We start from the raw sequence: 15,550 nt of genomic DNA, 5'->3' as shown, positions 1-15,550 counted from the left end.
GAGAAAGAGCAGAGCTCTCCAGCTCAGCTGTCATTACTGCAGCTGTGGTTACAACACAACCAGAGGTTTCTGGGAGCAACACAACAGGCCTCTTTTAAAGGCAGCAGCCTGTGCTCACAGTCCCTGAGAGGATAAAGTCACCGAGACTGGCCTGAGCACAAGTCTTTTAATAGCATTTGCAGGTCAGGCTTGTTCAAACAGCTTTTAACAGTTGGGTAATTTTACATTTTTAAAGACGAAAACGTCAACAATCCGATCCTCTGTGAGCTGACCCTTGGACTCTTCATAAATTCGGTCGGAGAGCATACTCTTATTTATCCGCGTAAGAGGATGGTTTCTCTGCCGCAGCTGACTTCCCACTTGGAAAGGCAGGGAATGGGTCTGTCAGTGATCTGGTTACAGTTCCCTGATTGTTTGCCCAGGCTGAGCAGGGCTGGCGTCAGTAAATGTAGATTCTCATACATGAGAATGGCAGCAACAGAGCTCAAGGGACCAGTGGGAATCCATTATCTATAACAACAAGAGAGCATCTACAGTTCCTCCTGCCCTCAACTTTCAGGGAAGGAATGAGGAACCTGACACCATACTGTGTAAATGGTATCACCTTCCAGGAGGCTTCATGCATCCATGGGTGTCATGTTCAAATATATAAAAGGATGTCACATAGAGGAGGGAGAAAGGTTGTTTTCTGCTGCTCCAGAGAAGCGGACACGGAGCAATGGATCCAAACTGCAGGAAAGAAGATTCCACCTAAACATTAGGAAGAACTTCCTGACAGTAAGAGCTGTTCGACAGTGGAATTTGCTGCCAAGGAGTGTGGTGGAGTCTCCTTCTTTGGAGGTCTTTAAGCAGAGGCTTGACAACCATATGTCAGGAGTGCTCTGATGGTGTTTCCTGCTTGGCAGGGGGTTGGACTCGATGGCCCTTGTGGTCTCTTCCAACTCTATGATTCTATGATTCTAAGCAAGGCTTGTAGGACAAGAACTTTATTGCATCTCTCCAACAAGAACGAAATAGTAACAGGAAACTCTTGACTCTGCACAGCCACAACTACTGTAAATCCAGTACCACTAAGGAGCAAACCATGCACAGTAGATAGCTTTAGGCTGTTGTTGTTTGGTCGTTTAGTCGTGTCCGACTCTTCATGACCCCATGGACCAGAGCACGCCAGGCACTCCTGTCTTCCACTGCCTCGCGCAGCTTAGTCAAACTCATGTTTGTAGCTTCTAGAACACTGCCCAACCATCTCGTCCTCTGTCGTCCCCTTCTCCTTGTGCCCTCAGTCTTTCCCAACATCAGGATCTTTTTCACCAGCTTTAGGCTAGCGGTAGGCAATGTGTTGCCAAAGTGTTGTCCTCCAGGTGACTGCAGCTCCCATCATCCTTGACCATTGGCAGTGCTGACTGGGGTATTGGGAGCTGTAGTCCAGCAACTGGAGGGCTACCCCTTCTTTAGGCTGGGGTGGGTACTGTCTTCAAAATGTTTCCATTTACCCTGTTAAACCACTCCTGCCACATTTTCCCACAGCTCCCCTCTGCTGAAACTCAGTACCCATGCAAGCCCCTCTTATAGACTCCAATAATAAATACAGCATTCACCTTCTGAGGGCAGGGTGCCTGTGAACTTCAGGTGCTGGAGACAAGTTGCCTTTCTACTAAGCTTCTCAGAAGGTTTTGATTGGACACAGTAGGATACAGGCTGCTAGACTAGATGACAGTAAGTGTGTTGCCAAAGCCCCAAACTAAGGACTAGGCAGAAGTGTGACCTTCTATAGTAGTTAGGAGAGGGGGAGATGATATTATTATTATTATTATTATTATTATTATTATTATTATTATTATTATTATTATCATTATTATTATTATTATTATTATTATTTAAAAGCTAAATCAATCAAATTTGCACTTTCCGAAGCAATACGAGAACCTAAACACAGCAGTGTTCAAAATTCACACTTGTCCAAATTTTGTGATGCAGTTATCCAGCCAAACAATGTGTACAAAATTGCATATACTGGGGTTAAGTGTGCATAAAAATGTGTATATATTGGTTGAAATAGCACACAAATGTATTGGGGAGGTGTGAATACATTTCGCAAAATTGTGTGTATTATGCAAAATTGCATACAAATGTATGTATTCAGAGAAATTCATACTAATATGCTGGTGAATTGTCATGAAGACTTTTTAAAAATGCAAAGTGATGTGGAAATTTGGAGAACTGAAGAGTGGGAAAATGAGAAACTGAAACCAACAGCTCTGCCCACCCCTATGCAGGGATGCCACTTTTTGTGGCAACCGTGTGCCCACCATAACTTCTAGTTCCCTCCTGAGTGCATCCCATACCAAGGTGTGTTTGTGCTACTGTGGCTGTTACTACAGTAGAGAGAAAATACCCTTATTTTCACATGTGCCCAATGCGAGACAGAACAACACACAAAAGCAACGCACCAAAGTGTGCACCAAACTGGCACGATGAAAGGTAAGGAAAGCTATGCAGAGGTCTGTTGCCATCTCATCCCTGACTGCACCGCTGTGCAGCAAAGGCTCGCTTACTTGAAGGTTTAACATTCCACAATTAACATTCTTACAAGTCAAGCAGCAGCTTGAAAGGGGATCTGTCAGCTAGTTATATTCTTGTTTGTCTTCCTCCACATGGCCACAGAAGAAACGGTATTAAACCTGATACGCCAAAACTATTCCCAACAGAGATACGGCTGAACTCCTGGAATAACAATGTAACATAAACACAGTCAAGTACAGAAGGAGAACGGAATGGGAGCCCCGACCTTTTCTCTTCCCTCTGCTTTAGTGCAGCTTTCCAAGTTAAAATCTGGCACAGTCAAACCTGTTACTAGCTACGTTTACTGTCACAATGGGATAGAACATAATATGCTCTGCTGGAATTTAGCTATGTGCACCAGGCCAAGAGCTGTTCCCATGAGAGTCACCATACCTCACCTTGTCCTGGAGACAGCTGTGGGTCAAATCAACCCCTGTTGGAAGCCAGAGCAGCTGACACAGAACACATTCGCTCCATGTTGATTGACGTGTAGAAACTGCAGGCCCTGACCCAGAATCTGCACTTTTTGTTGGTAATAATGCTCACCCTTCAAATGACCAAGCCACAGAAATATGGCCTGAAGGGAACAGACACAGAGCCTCAAGTCTCAAGGGAACAGTCGTTAGGCCTGCCAATTGAAGAGAGTGTTTGGCTGTGGCCACATTGCATCTTGAAAGTCTAAAGCGGTGAGGATTCAAAACCTGTGGGACCAGAGATTTACAGAAGATTGGAAGAAATATATGGACTGTTTGAAGAGCAAATTACGCTAGTAGGACTACAAGAAGTTTTGTAAGGAGAAATATATGAAATCTTGCAAAGAAGAGAAAGAAGAGAGACATTAATTATAATATTTAAATGTAATAGTGAAAGTAAGAAATGTAAATTAAGTGATCAGATTGGAAAATTTTCAGATGTGATTAATGGAAGTCAAAAAAAGTGTATAAGGACTTCCGGGTTAGCGCCATCGGCTAATGGCGGATTCCCTCCGAGCTCGGGAGGGAATCGGCTCCGCAGGATCCGGGTCTTGCTGCTGCGGCGACGCGGGGACCCTCAGAAATCACAGGCGCTGAAGCCTGTGAACTTGGTGACTCGGCGGGCACCATTTGCGCCCCCCCCAACCCGCGAAGGAGCCTTTTTAAAGGCTTCGGAACGGGGGACGGGGTGAGCGGCGCGGTGCTGAGAGTCGACTGCTTCTCCTGCGGAGTGAAGCCGCATGCCATGGTCGGAGAGCACTGACTTCTTCTTGTGAACAATTGGACTCTAAAAGCAATAACCCGTGAGTAATACGGAAATTGGATTTGTAAAGGAAAAAAAATTTTTGAATTAGGCACGATCGGGGAAGGCGCAAACAGGAAGTCCGTCTCCCCGTCTTATAAATAATCTAAAGCAAGGACTAGCTAACTAAGGTCGAGAGAATTTCTTCTTCTTTATTGGGTAAAAGACATTAATTTCACGATTTGGCAGTATAAGTAATTTTACTGGAGGATAAGAGCTAATTTTGAGAGCTGAAGTGCCACCCCCCAGACCCGGGAGTGATCCGCGAGAGAGCCTGTTGAGGAGATATAGAAGAGTTTGACAGCTGTCAAATTAGCTGTCAAGAAGGAAAAAGAGAACTTTGTTTCTGCTATCTCTGCTGGATATATTTGCTACAATTTGGTTATATTTTGTTGAAAACAAGGAAGAACTGATACAAACTAACTTGATTTTTGGATTTGAACTGGAAGGAAGATTAAGTAACCAAAATCCCTCTAGAGGGGGTTTTGGGACATTACAAGAATGGCTGAAGGAGGAAAAATTCAAGCTAAATTGGACAGAGTGTTTCTTCTCTTGGGAAAGTTACAAGGCCAAATTGATGTTTTGGCTACAAATGTTGCAACTCTGGACTTAACAGTAAACAAATCCATTGAATTTGATAAGGACTTGACTCATGAAGTCCATGCAGCTGGACAAGAAGAGAAACTTGAAAGATTTGAGAGTGAGGAGAAAGAGATATATGTTGTTTCTGAGGAAAAGGAAGGAGGAGATGTAATGTTGCAGATGACAAAGGAGAGCCAGAGGCCTGACATGATGGCTACAAAGGAAAATAAGTACTGGATGATGAAAATCTGTTTTGAATTGAAGATTGAAGAATGGAGAGATCTCCTTATGTGGAGATCTGAAGACCTATGGATTACAAATTTGATTAAGGTGAAAGTTGGAGCTTTTGGGACATTTGGACTTAAAAGGAGTAAGAAACAAGATTCAGGCTCCACTTTTAAGTATGGAGGTCTGGCTGGAAGAAATATGGACCCTATCAGGACAGAGCTTCTCCGAGATCTGGTGTTTAATATTAAGGACTACCAAAAAAACCGGCAGAGAGGAATTGAGAGAGAATTAAGAGCCTCGGACGTGAGGTCTCCAGGCTGATAGTAGACTAAGACTGATGGTCATTTGTTGGGGATTGAAACCGGGAAAGGGGGGGTGGGGTTTGGGAATCCAAAGGGTGCAGAATAATAATCTGTTTTTTTTAAAATTTTGTTTTGTTATTAGTATGAAAATTGGGGAATTCGTGGAAGGGAATTTGGGTCGACTTTAGAAAAAAGTTTTAAGAATGAGCACTGATGTTTAAATACTGATGTTTATAAGTTAAAATTGGTTTTTTTTAAAATGAATTAAATATAAAAAGGTCAAAAATTGGGGACAAGAACTTGTTGAATTAACAAATTGAATTGGAATATAAGAAGGGGAGGTGTGGGGAAGTCAGGGAAATATGTTATTGAAAATGAGGATTGTAAACTTTTAACTTTTTTGTTTTTCTCTTTTTGATTTTTTAATGTATAAAGGTGGAAAAACTCAATATTTTTTTTTTAAACAAAAAACAAAAAAGTGTATAAGATACAAAAGTATGTTTAATAATTGTTGAAAATGTTATGTTAAAAACAGAGATAGAGATGATAGAGATAGAGGTAGTCTAAAGTGGTGGTTCTCAAACTTTTTTTCTCTGGGCCACACTTTCAGAATAAAAATTTGCTCACTCCAAACCGAATTCTGTATTGATAAGAAATACACTGGAAAACAAAAAGAAGCAACACCCAGCAGTGCTTGATTTATAACACAGAACAAAACTACTTTGTAATATGATCATGAGACACCCAGAAAGTATAAAACAATGCAGCTGCATAAGAACATGAATCATTCCCAAAATATAATTATAAACAAGGCTTTTGCATGTGTACCTTAAGTGAGCTCGAAATTTTCTCTAGACATTGATGGGAAGTACTTATCAATATTTTCTGCCAGTGTCACTAGATGTTCCTGAATGAGGCGATAGAATTCATTGCTCATCTTAAAACTATATACCAGTGGGAACATTTTGAGGTTATGTTGCATCACTCTTCTGCACCAGCACTGAAGCCTTTTAAAAAATGCAATTAATTTGTGTGTAGTTGTGAGGATATTGTCTTTGGGGCCTTGCATACTGGAACTGAGCTCATTCAACTGGGTTGAATATTGGCCAAATATGCCAACTTTGCACACCTGTCATTGCCATCCAGTTGATTATAAAATGGGTTCCATTCATGTTCCAAAAACTCTCTTTATTCGTTCTTCAGTTCCAACACCATATTATCCCCCCCCCATGGGACAGCCAATGAATCTCCAAGTGCCGGATTAGGTATTGATGTTTCGATTCCATGTCTTTGCAGAGCTGAGCAAATAGCAGTGTCTTCTAGTGCTTTTGCTTTGATGAAATTCACAATGCGCACAGTCTGAGCTACAAGGCTCTTGGTCAGGAGTCAGCAAACTTTTTCAGCAGGGGGGCAGTCCACTGTCTCTCAGACCATGTGGGGGGCCAGACTAGATTTTGAAAGGGGAAAATGAATGAATTCCTATGCCCTACAAATAACCCAGAGATGCATTTTAAATAAAAGCACACATTCTACTCATGAAAAAACACCAGGCAGGCCCCACAAATAACCCAGAGATGCATTTTAAATAAAAGGGCACATTCTACTCATGTAAAAACACGCTGATTCCTGGACCAGCCATGGGCTGGATTTAGAAGGTGATTGGGTTGGATCCGGCCCCCGGGCCTTAGTTTGCCTACCCATGCTCTTGGTGATTAAGGCCTCTCTGTGTAAAAAGCAGTGAGCTGATATTACATCTGGATTTTTCTGTTTGATGAGTGCCACCAAGCATCACTCATTCCCTATCAAACATGGTGCTCTGTCTGTAAAGATTCCAATACAAGAATCCCATGAAATCTCCAAATACTCAGATATGGTTTGGAAAAGATCTTGTCCTCTGGTATGCTTAATTAGTTCATTGAAAAGTAGAACTGTGTAATAATTTTGTCACTGTGAATGACTCTGATTTGGGCAAGCAACTGTGCTTTTCCACTAATGTTGGTAGATTCATCAACTTGAATGGCAAATTTAGAATTCTTCATACTTTCGGAAACACACTGTCAGGGAACTGCCATCGGAGCCAGAGGCGGAGGCAAGGCTCCAGAGCGATGCTGGAGAGGGGCCCAGCAGGGGGAGAGGCAGCCCATCTGCTGGGGAAGGAAATCAGCGTAACACCAGGGGTGAAGGGGGGCAGATGGGTGAATCGGCGAGGTGGCTCCATTACTCCTCGCCGGAGACCAGCGGGGAGAGCACGGGTCCTCCGCTGCCCACACCCACCCTGCGCAGAAGACTTCCACGCAGGGAGAGTAGGCGGAGACTTGGCATCAAAGAACTTCTTTGCTGGAAGAAGTTCAAGAAACGCCCACTGACGGATTCTGCCAGCGACTGAAACAGCCACGAAGTGAAGGGCTGTCCAGACAGAAAGGGTTCAACCAGGTAACCTAGCCAGGAGTGGCGGCAACTTACGCACGAGCAACCCCTATAACCATTACACACACTTCCCAATATTAGCTGACAAAACTATTCTTCTGTGAGTTGTATCATCAGACAAAGGAATTTCCATAACTTGTCACTCAGCATCATTGCCAAACAATTTTTTCACAATCAAGCCACAGACAGGCTTAATCAATTTTTCAGCTATCATATGTGATTTTCTTCTGTTGAGCAATCACTTCGCCTATTTGGTGAGATATAATTTGCCTCTTATCTGAGGCTTTTCCTCATTTTTTGAAATATTATTGTTGGCATTTCTGCTGTTCCAAAAGCCTTTCAAAATATTGAACATTCTTGTTTGCCAGATTTCCATGTTCTGACAACAGATGTCTTTTCCTCTTGTTTGGTGCCATATTGGAATGCTTCTCACCACAGATTAAGCACATAGACTGAGGAACATTGTCATTTTCAGTCTGTGTGAAACCGAGACTCAGATGGCTGTCCACATATTGTTGACAAACTTTCATTTTTGGAGATTTGCTTGGGCCTGCTACTGGTGCCGAATTAAATGAGACTTCTCCAGCACTCTGTTCGAACGACGATTCTGGATCGCAACTAGGATTGTCCTCCGTATCATTTGCTGCTCTTGCTCTCATTTTGAAAAGCTATCTAGCCATATTCTACAAATAATAAAAATCTGCTATGCTATTGCTATGCTATGCTATACTGAAATGTTTCTTTGATTGTCTGGGATTCTTCCTGTCACACTTGCCATCCTCTCCTGCCGCACCAGTGTGGTCTGCCACACCCTTTGAGAACCACTGATCTAAAAGCTTGTATAAGCCTCACCAGCTTTCCCATAGAACAGAGATGAGGAACCTGCATCCCTCTAACAATTGCTCGACTACAACCCTCATCACTCCTGACCATTGATCTGGCTAGCTGGCTGGCTGGGGCTGATGGGAGTTACAACATCTGAAAGGCCACTGGAAAGTGGCATCCCCTTTATACCTTTTTACCTTTTCCCAGTCCTTCCCCTGTCTTGCTTATTTCTGGGTCCTAATCTCTGCTGCTTAGTTTGGAGTATGTCAAGGATGGAGGAAGTGGTAGACTCCAGGCAAGATCCTCTTTTTGTCATTCAGTGAGATCATCAAGAGAACAACTAAGTTTGAGTGATAGTCAATTAAGTTTTACTCAGCATAGATCCATTGAAATGAATGAACATGACAGAGTTAGGTCCAATATTTTCAGTGTGTCTACTCTGAGTAACACCTAGTTGAATACCACCCAGTAGATCACTCAGAAAGTTCTGAATCTCCCAAAACAGACTAGCATACATAAAACTATCTGACATTCATAGAGGAGCACAGGAAGGTAGGAACCAAAACTCTCCAAACAAAATGATCAGAGCATGCAAATGTCTTCTCAAACCCCAAATGTCCACCCTAATAACCGAAAACACACTTTTCCAAACCAGCAAAATTTCAGACATAGCAAGTGCTTCCTGGCATATGGCTATGATATATCCTGGTGAATAATTGTCTTGAAGTCCATGAAAATCTGTGCCAGCCTAGATACATATTGGTGAAATTACACAAACCACTAATCTGTGTCCCACCTCTGAGGTTTCAACTCTGCAAACATGGTCAGGCAGCTCTCATGCAGCAAGGGCACTGAAGCATCAAGAGAATCTTCCACCTTGAAACTGATACACTTTTAAAAAAAAGAATACAAAAAAGAATATGGCATACTAATCAGAGATCCTCACACATTTTTGGCTTAGAAGTTGAGTCCTTATTGTAAACTACTGTGAAAATCTCTGTGCTGAGCATGACTAACCTTTGCCTGTATGGTTCCTACCTTAGCTGGAATAAAATTTAGAACTGTAATTATACAGAATGATAGGGTAAATAACCACAGAGCACTAAATGCACAAGTGACTTGTTTAAAACAAGAACAATGCAACAGTGCCTTTGAATCCAAAGAGAAAATTAGACAACTACTGCTTGCAAACTTTGTAGTGAGTCAGTCCAAATACACCTCTAATTCACCAAGACAATGTGAGGAGAGAGTGTTTCATGCCACTCCTCATATTAAAAGCTCGGTGGGAGGGGAAGGAAAACTTGTTGACTTCCCTCTAGTTCAGACCTTCTGGCCCTGCTCCTGACCTCCTGAACGGTGACTTCTGAGCACTGTGTCTGCTGCCGAGTCTGTGCCGTTACTTGCCTGAATAAAGATTTCTTTCTTTCTCATAAGTAAGATCCTTTATCTGCATGTTTTGGACAGGAGCCAGAACAAGCCACTCATAGCTACTATTTTAATTTCCAACAATTCCCACGATATAGTGCCACTTTGGGGTCACTGTGAGAAATCAAAATGGTGGCTCCAAACTTCGCGGCATGTGGGCCCAGGGCAGGCATTAGCTTGGGCCCCAACAGCTGCCCAAAAGTAACCCAAGTTGACGTCAGGCCTGCTGTTCGGATCCACTGAATTAACGGAACTGATAGGTAACTGGAACTTAGCAGATACAACACAGGGAAAACTGAATGGAGCTTCTGGGACAAATGGTCCTCTATAAAAATTAATGCAAATTGGCTGAAAGGCAAGTACTGTCATATAGATTGAAAACAGGCTGAGGTGCATAAACAAAGAGTAATGAATGATAAGCAGCCAGGCGCAGAGTTCACCAGGAAGTATCCAGTGGGATACCAGAGGGATCTGGATTGGATCTGGTTTCATTTAACATCCATATTAATGATCTGGACGAGATGAATAAACAGCATGCTAACTCGGTTTATATACATTGTAGAAGATTATAACAAATTGGAGGTGTTGCAAAAAAAAGTAAGAAAGGAAATAAAACTAAAATCCATACACACCACCACAGTGTGGAGAATCACTACCAAGCAACTGGTGAGACTTAGCGAATCTGAGCTGAAAGTGACAGGATGTGAATGATGCTGAATGTAATTTGGAAACAGGGACATCTGAAAAACGGTTACCCACTGGGAAAGAGAGATTTGGCAGATGGTGGTGCAAAGAGTTCCAGTCCCACTGTGATGGGCAGCAAGCTTGCTATGGAAATTCAGAACAAGGCACATCTCAGGGTGATAAGCCAGAAGGATTCATTGATGAGGAATGAAGAGAATTGACCGGTGAGTGATGCAGTGAATTGATTTATGAAGTACTTGCATCTACAGCAACAGTAGAGGCAGGCCATGTGGCCGTATTCTTCCCTTTGCTTTGCTAGGCCTCAGACACTGATGGAAAGCACTGCCAAGAGAACTTTGCATGGCGCAGTTCATGCACAACAGCACCCACCACAATGAGATGGGCTGTGACTATGACCATATGAAAAAAGTAACATATAAAATAGCAAGACTATGGTTGTTGTTGTTTAGTTGTTTAGTCGTTTAGTCGTGTCCGACTCTTCATGGCCCCATGGACCAGAGCACGCCAGGCTCTCCTGTCTTCCACTGCCTCCCGCAGTTTGGTCAAACTCATGCTGGTAGCTTCAAGAACACTGTCCAACCATCTCGTCCTCTATCGTCCCCTTCTCCTTGTGCCCTCAATCTTTCCCAACACCAAGGTCTTTTCCAGGGAGTCTTCTCTTCTCATGAGGTGGCCAAAGTATTGGAGCCTCAGCTTCAGGATCTGTCCTTTCAGTGAGCACTCAGGGCTGATTTCCTTCAGAATGGATAGGTTTGATCTTCTTGCAGTCCATGGGACTCTCAAGAGTCTCCTCCGGCACCATAATTCAAAGCATCAATTCTTCAGCGATCAGCCTTCTTTATGGTCCAGCTCTCACTTCCATACATCACTACTGGGAAAACCATAGATTTAACTATATGGGCCTTTGTTGGCAAGGTGATGTCTCTGCTTTCTAAGATGCTGTCTAGGTTTATCATCACTTTTCTCCCAAGAAGCAGGCATCTTTTAATTTCGTGACTGCTGTCACCATCTAAGACAAACCTGGCTGCATTAGACCTAGTCCAACTTTGTGCTTCTCAAGAGTGACCAGCCATAGGTTTTCAGGAAGCCGATGTTCTTCTCCAGCAACTAATATTCAATGGCCTGCTGTCTCTGAACATTGAGGTTCACATTCTCAGTGAGTGTGCAAACACACATATACACACATGCATGTACACACACTAATTGTCATAGTCTAATACAGGGGTCAGCAAACTTTTTCAGCAGGGGTCCAGTCCACTGTCCCTCAGACCTTGGGGGGAGGACTATATATTTTGGGGGGGTGAATGAATTCCTGTGCCCCACAAATAACTCAGAGATGCATTTTAAATAAAAGGACACATTCTACTCATGTAAAAACACGCTGATTCCCAGACCATCCGCGGGCTGGATTTAGAAGGCGATTGGGCCAGATCCGGCCCCCAGGCCTTAGTTTGACTACCCTTAGTCTAATAGCTATCACAATACTCTTGAATGTCAGTCGTTATGCATCCAAAGCAGCAGCATCCACAAGGTAGAGGTATCAGCAGTGGAGGAAACCCTATGGGGCGTGGGAGACCCAAATACAAGCCAGTGAGGACTGAGCATGCTCAGAGACCACAGAATGCTGACTGACAGTGGGTGTGGAAAGAAAAACCAAGGAGGAATGGAATGGAGTGTCCTGAACCAATCATCATCTTGAAGCAATCAAAATCATTTAGTTCTTCAGCTCTCGTTGTAATGCCATGTGGTTACATATAATCATTTTTCAGTGTCTTTATAAAGACTTTGACTAATTTTCCTATTCATTAAATGCCACTCAATATCCTCTTTCTTCTGCTTATAAAATAATTCAAGATTAATCACAATTGCTATGCCAAGTCTTTTCATGCATACAATGGTCGCCATAGAGTCTATTCTTTTCAGTGTTCCGGAATGAATGTTTGCTATGTCCAGTACCTAAAAGCAGCTAGTTCTGTAATGTAAAAGGTAGGAAGACACAGGCTCAAGAGGAAATGGAATAATCAAAACCATACAGTTTTATGGAATTATTATTTTCTCCATCAGCATCTTACTGAAAACCACCCAAAGAAGAAGCTTGTGTTATGGTGCAGCATATAAATGCCCAAAATGTAACAAATTAAACTTAATTAAAAAGATGCTGTTGTATAACTGCTGGTCGGAAGTGAGTCATCCTAACATGTTTTTATATCTAGATATATGGGCTTGTATGTGTTCAGCTGAATTGAAACAGTGTAAGAAGAGATTTGTTGTAGCTGTGATCCCAGATATAGCACCCTGGGACCAGCTTTGCAGCTACACCAAAGAGATAAGGAAGTCAGGGACAAGTGAGGCTCCTTCTAATCTTGTTGCTTTTTATGGAAATGCTTTATTTCAGAAATGGCCAGGTTGCTTCTTAAAGCGACAGCCGTCAGCTAATTGAAACAATACGCAAAGAACTCTTAACAGTTTTAAAGAAGCAGTGTTAATTAACATGCTTTGCTGCCATATGCCACAGTGTGGGTGAAGCAGCACAACAACAGATGTTTGGCAAGCCAAGCCTGGAAGGGCAGAAAATAATATGGGTTTCTATTGTTGGTAGCCATGCCATCTGAAAGTGCAAGTCTCAAGAAGACAGTAGCTGCCTCTACGCGCACATTCAGGTACTTTAACTTAGCGGGGCTTTTAAAAAAGGACGTCAACCATACCTCACAGCTCAAATCATGCGGGTGCACAATGGAGGTGGTCCAATGTGGGCAAAGCTTGATTGGGTCAGAACCACCAGATTCAATGGTTAAATGCATTTGCAATTGATTTCTGTCTGTACCATCGAGACCAGAGCCTAACATTATTTAATTGCATGGGTGGCGCTGTGGGTTAAACCACGGAGCCTAGGACTTGTTGTTCAGAATGTCGGCGGTTTGAATCCCCGCGACGGGGTGAGCTCCCGTTGCTCGGTCCCTGCTCCTGCCAACCTAGCAGTTTGAAAGCACGTCAAAGTGCAAGTAGATAAATAGGTACCACTCTGGCAGGAAGGTAAACGGCGTTTCCTTGCGCTGCTCTGGTTCGCCAGAAGCAGCTTAGTCATGCTGGCCACATGACCCGGAAGCTGTACTCCGGCTCCCTCGGCCAGTAAAACAAGATGAGCGTCGCAACCCCAGAGTCGGCCACGACTGGACCTAATGGTCAGGGGTCCCTTTACCTTTACCTTTACTACTGCAGTCTCCTTTTCCTTCTATGCAAGTTAGGGTGGCTGTATACTCAATATGGAGGAAGGTTTCTTTTTAAGAGGGAGAGAGAAGGAACCATTTCAGCACATGCTAATTTCCCCACAAAGCCAATGCTATTACGACAGTGGCATCTATGGTGGTGGGGAAGGTGGAAACTTCCTTTTTGTGCAATAAATAAAGCATCAAGAATCCTGTTCTGTATTAAAATTGGCCATAGAAGAACCTGGCATTCTAAAGCTGTATGTGAGGTTTGCATATAAGCTGCCTGATCCTGTGAAGTTAGCTACCACACACCTAATCCCATTGATTTCCATGGACTTAGGCATTTATTGATTCATTTACTTATTTGTTTATTTGGGCAATTTATATATGACTTATATTTGAACAAAACTCAAAGCTGTTTACAGCATAGTTTGAACTGTCTTAAACAAACAGCATATACAAAAAAATTAGGAAATTTCTGTGTTCTATAAAACACAATTAACAACTGTCATGGAAACTTTCCTTGAGATTCCTGCATTGCAGGGGGTTGGTATAGATGACCCTCGGGGTCCCTTCCAGCTCTACAGTTCTGTGATTCTATATGAAACAGAGAATTCTCTGTGGGATCAAAATTAACATGGCACATAGAAACCAGCTACAAAAATACAAGGAAGATTCCTAATAAATAGAGTAAGCAACTAATCAAGTAAGATATTACAAATGAAAAGCAACTAAAAAGTATAAGTTCAGTTTTTTAAAATAACATGATAGATAATTAGGGGAGGGGAGATTCAACCCATTTCCCAACCACCATACATCAATGTGTCAAAGCAATCTAATTTAATTCCCAGCCCACAGTGTAGCAATAAACACAATGTAATCTAACTGCAGGGAGACTAGGCTAGGTTAATATTTGTACATACGCAGCAGTTCTTGACAACAGATTGCAGTGAGATACAAGGGGCCCGATCCACAAACAGTGCATTGGTTGCAGGTTGAGTACTTCTGGAGCAGGGTGGTGTTGGTTGCTCTGCCTATGGTTATGGCTTTGTTAATTCTAGTGCTTTTAAAAGATGTTATTCATTTTTAACATTGCTCTTCTCTCTTTTTAACGCTGCTCCTTTTAACTTCATAAGTTCCTTACCCAAGTGATCATTGTGGATTGGAAGAGCACTGTAGAAATATTAGATAGATCGATAGATGATAGATAGATGATTAGATAGATAGATAGATAGATAGATAGATAGATAGATAGATAGATAGATAGATATGCTCCAGGGGTTAAAATGAAGAGCCCAGTCTTCAGGAAAGCAATGCCTTTATCCCTGAGTTTACTCATCTGCAGTTCAGCTACAGCTGAATGCCTATCTGCAAGGTGTTTACTGTTGCTAACTGATGGAATTGTAGCTTGGAATGTTTAATTCATAGCAGAACGTGCAGCGTTTGCTCTGTGCAACCCAGCTTTCATCCAATGATGATCGTATAAATAAACAAAGAAATACTCAGAGAAAACAAATCACCAGTCCATCAAAATGCCTGATAAATTAGTTCAACAGTCTGGACTACAGACATATTCAGTGAATCATCATCTTCACCCAGAGTAAATAAATTCAGATTAAGCCAAACTTGATTGAACCCTGCTGAAGTTTGGCACTGGGAACACAATGGATCAGTCTGAAATCTCACATTAGGAACACATAATCTCATAAGATTTATGACTGTTATTGCTCACCACATATGTTTCTAGGTTACTGTTTGCTGTGTTAAGAGTGGGATGCTCAGAGTTTATAAAGGTTTCCTGGTTGTTATATGCTTTAATCGTGTTAAAAGTGTGTGTACTTTGCTTAAGCTCACACACTTTCAAAGGTGGAAAGGAAACTTTAACCTTTGTCACATACTTGAGTCCCAGTCTTTCTCTTGTTTATATCATCGGTTTCTAATCCACAGGACTTTGGGATCAGAATTCTTGTAAACTGGTTTTGGAGCAATGAAAATGTACAATTATCCTGT

Source organism: Podarcis raffonei, chromosome 7 (genome assembly GCF_027172205.1).
Source record: "Podarcis raffonei isolate rPodRaf1 chromosome 7, rPodRaf1.pri, whole genome shotgun sequence".
NCBI lineage: Eukaryota > Metazoa > Chordata > Lepidosauria > Squamata > Lacertidae > Podarcis > Podarcis raffonei.
The sequence above is the reverse complement of the archived record's forward strand: the minus strand, read 5'-3'. Positions refer to the sequence as shown.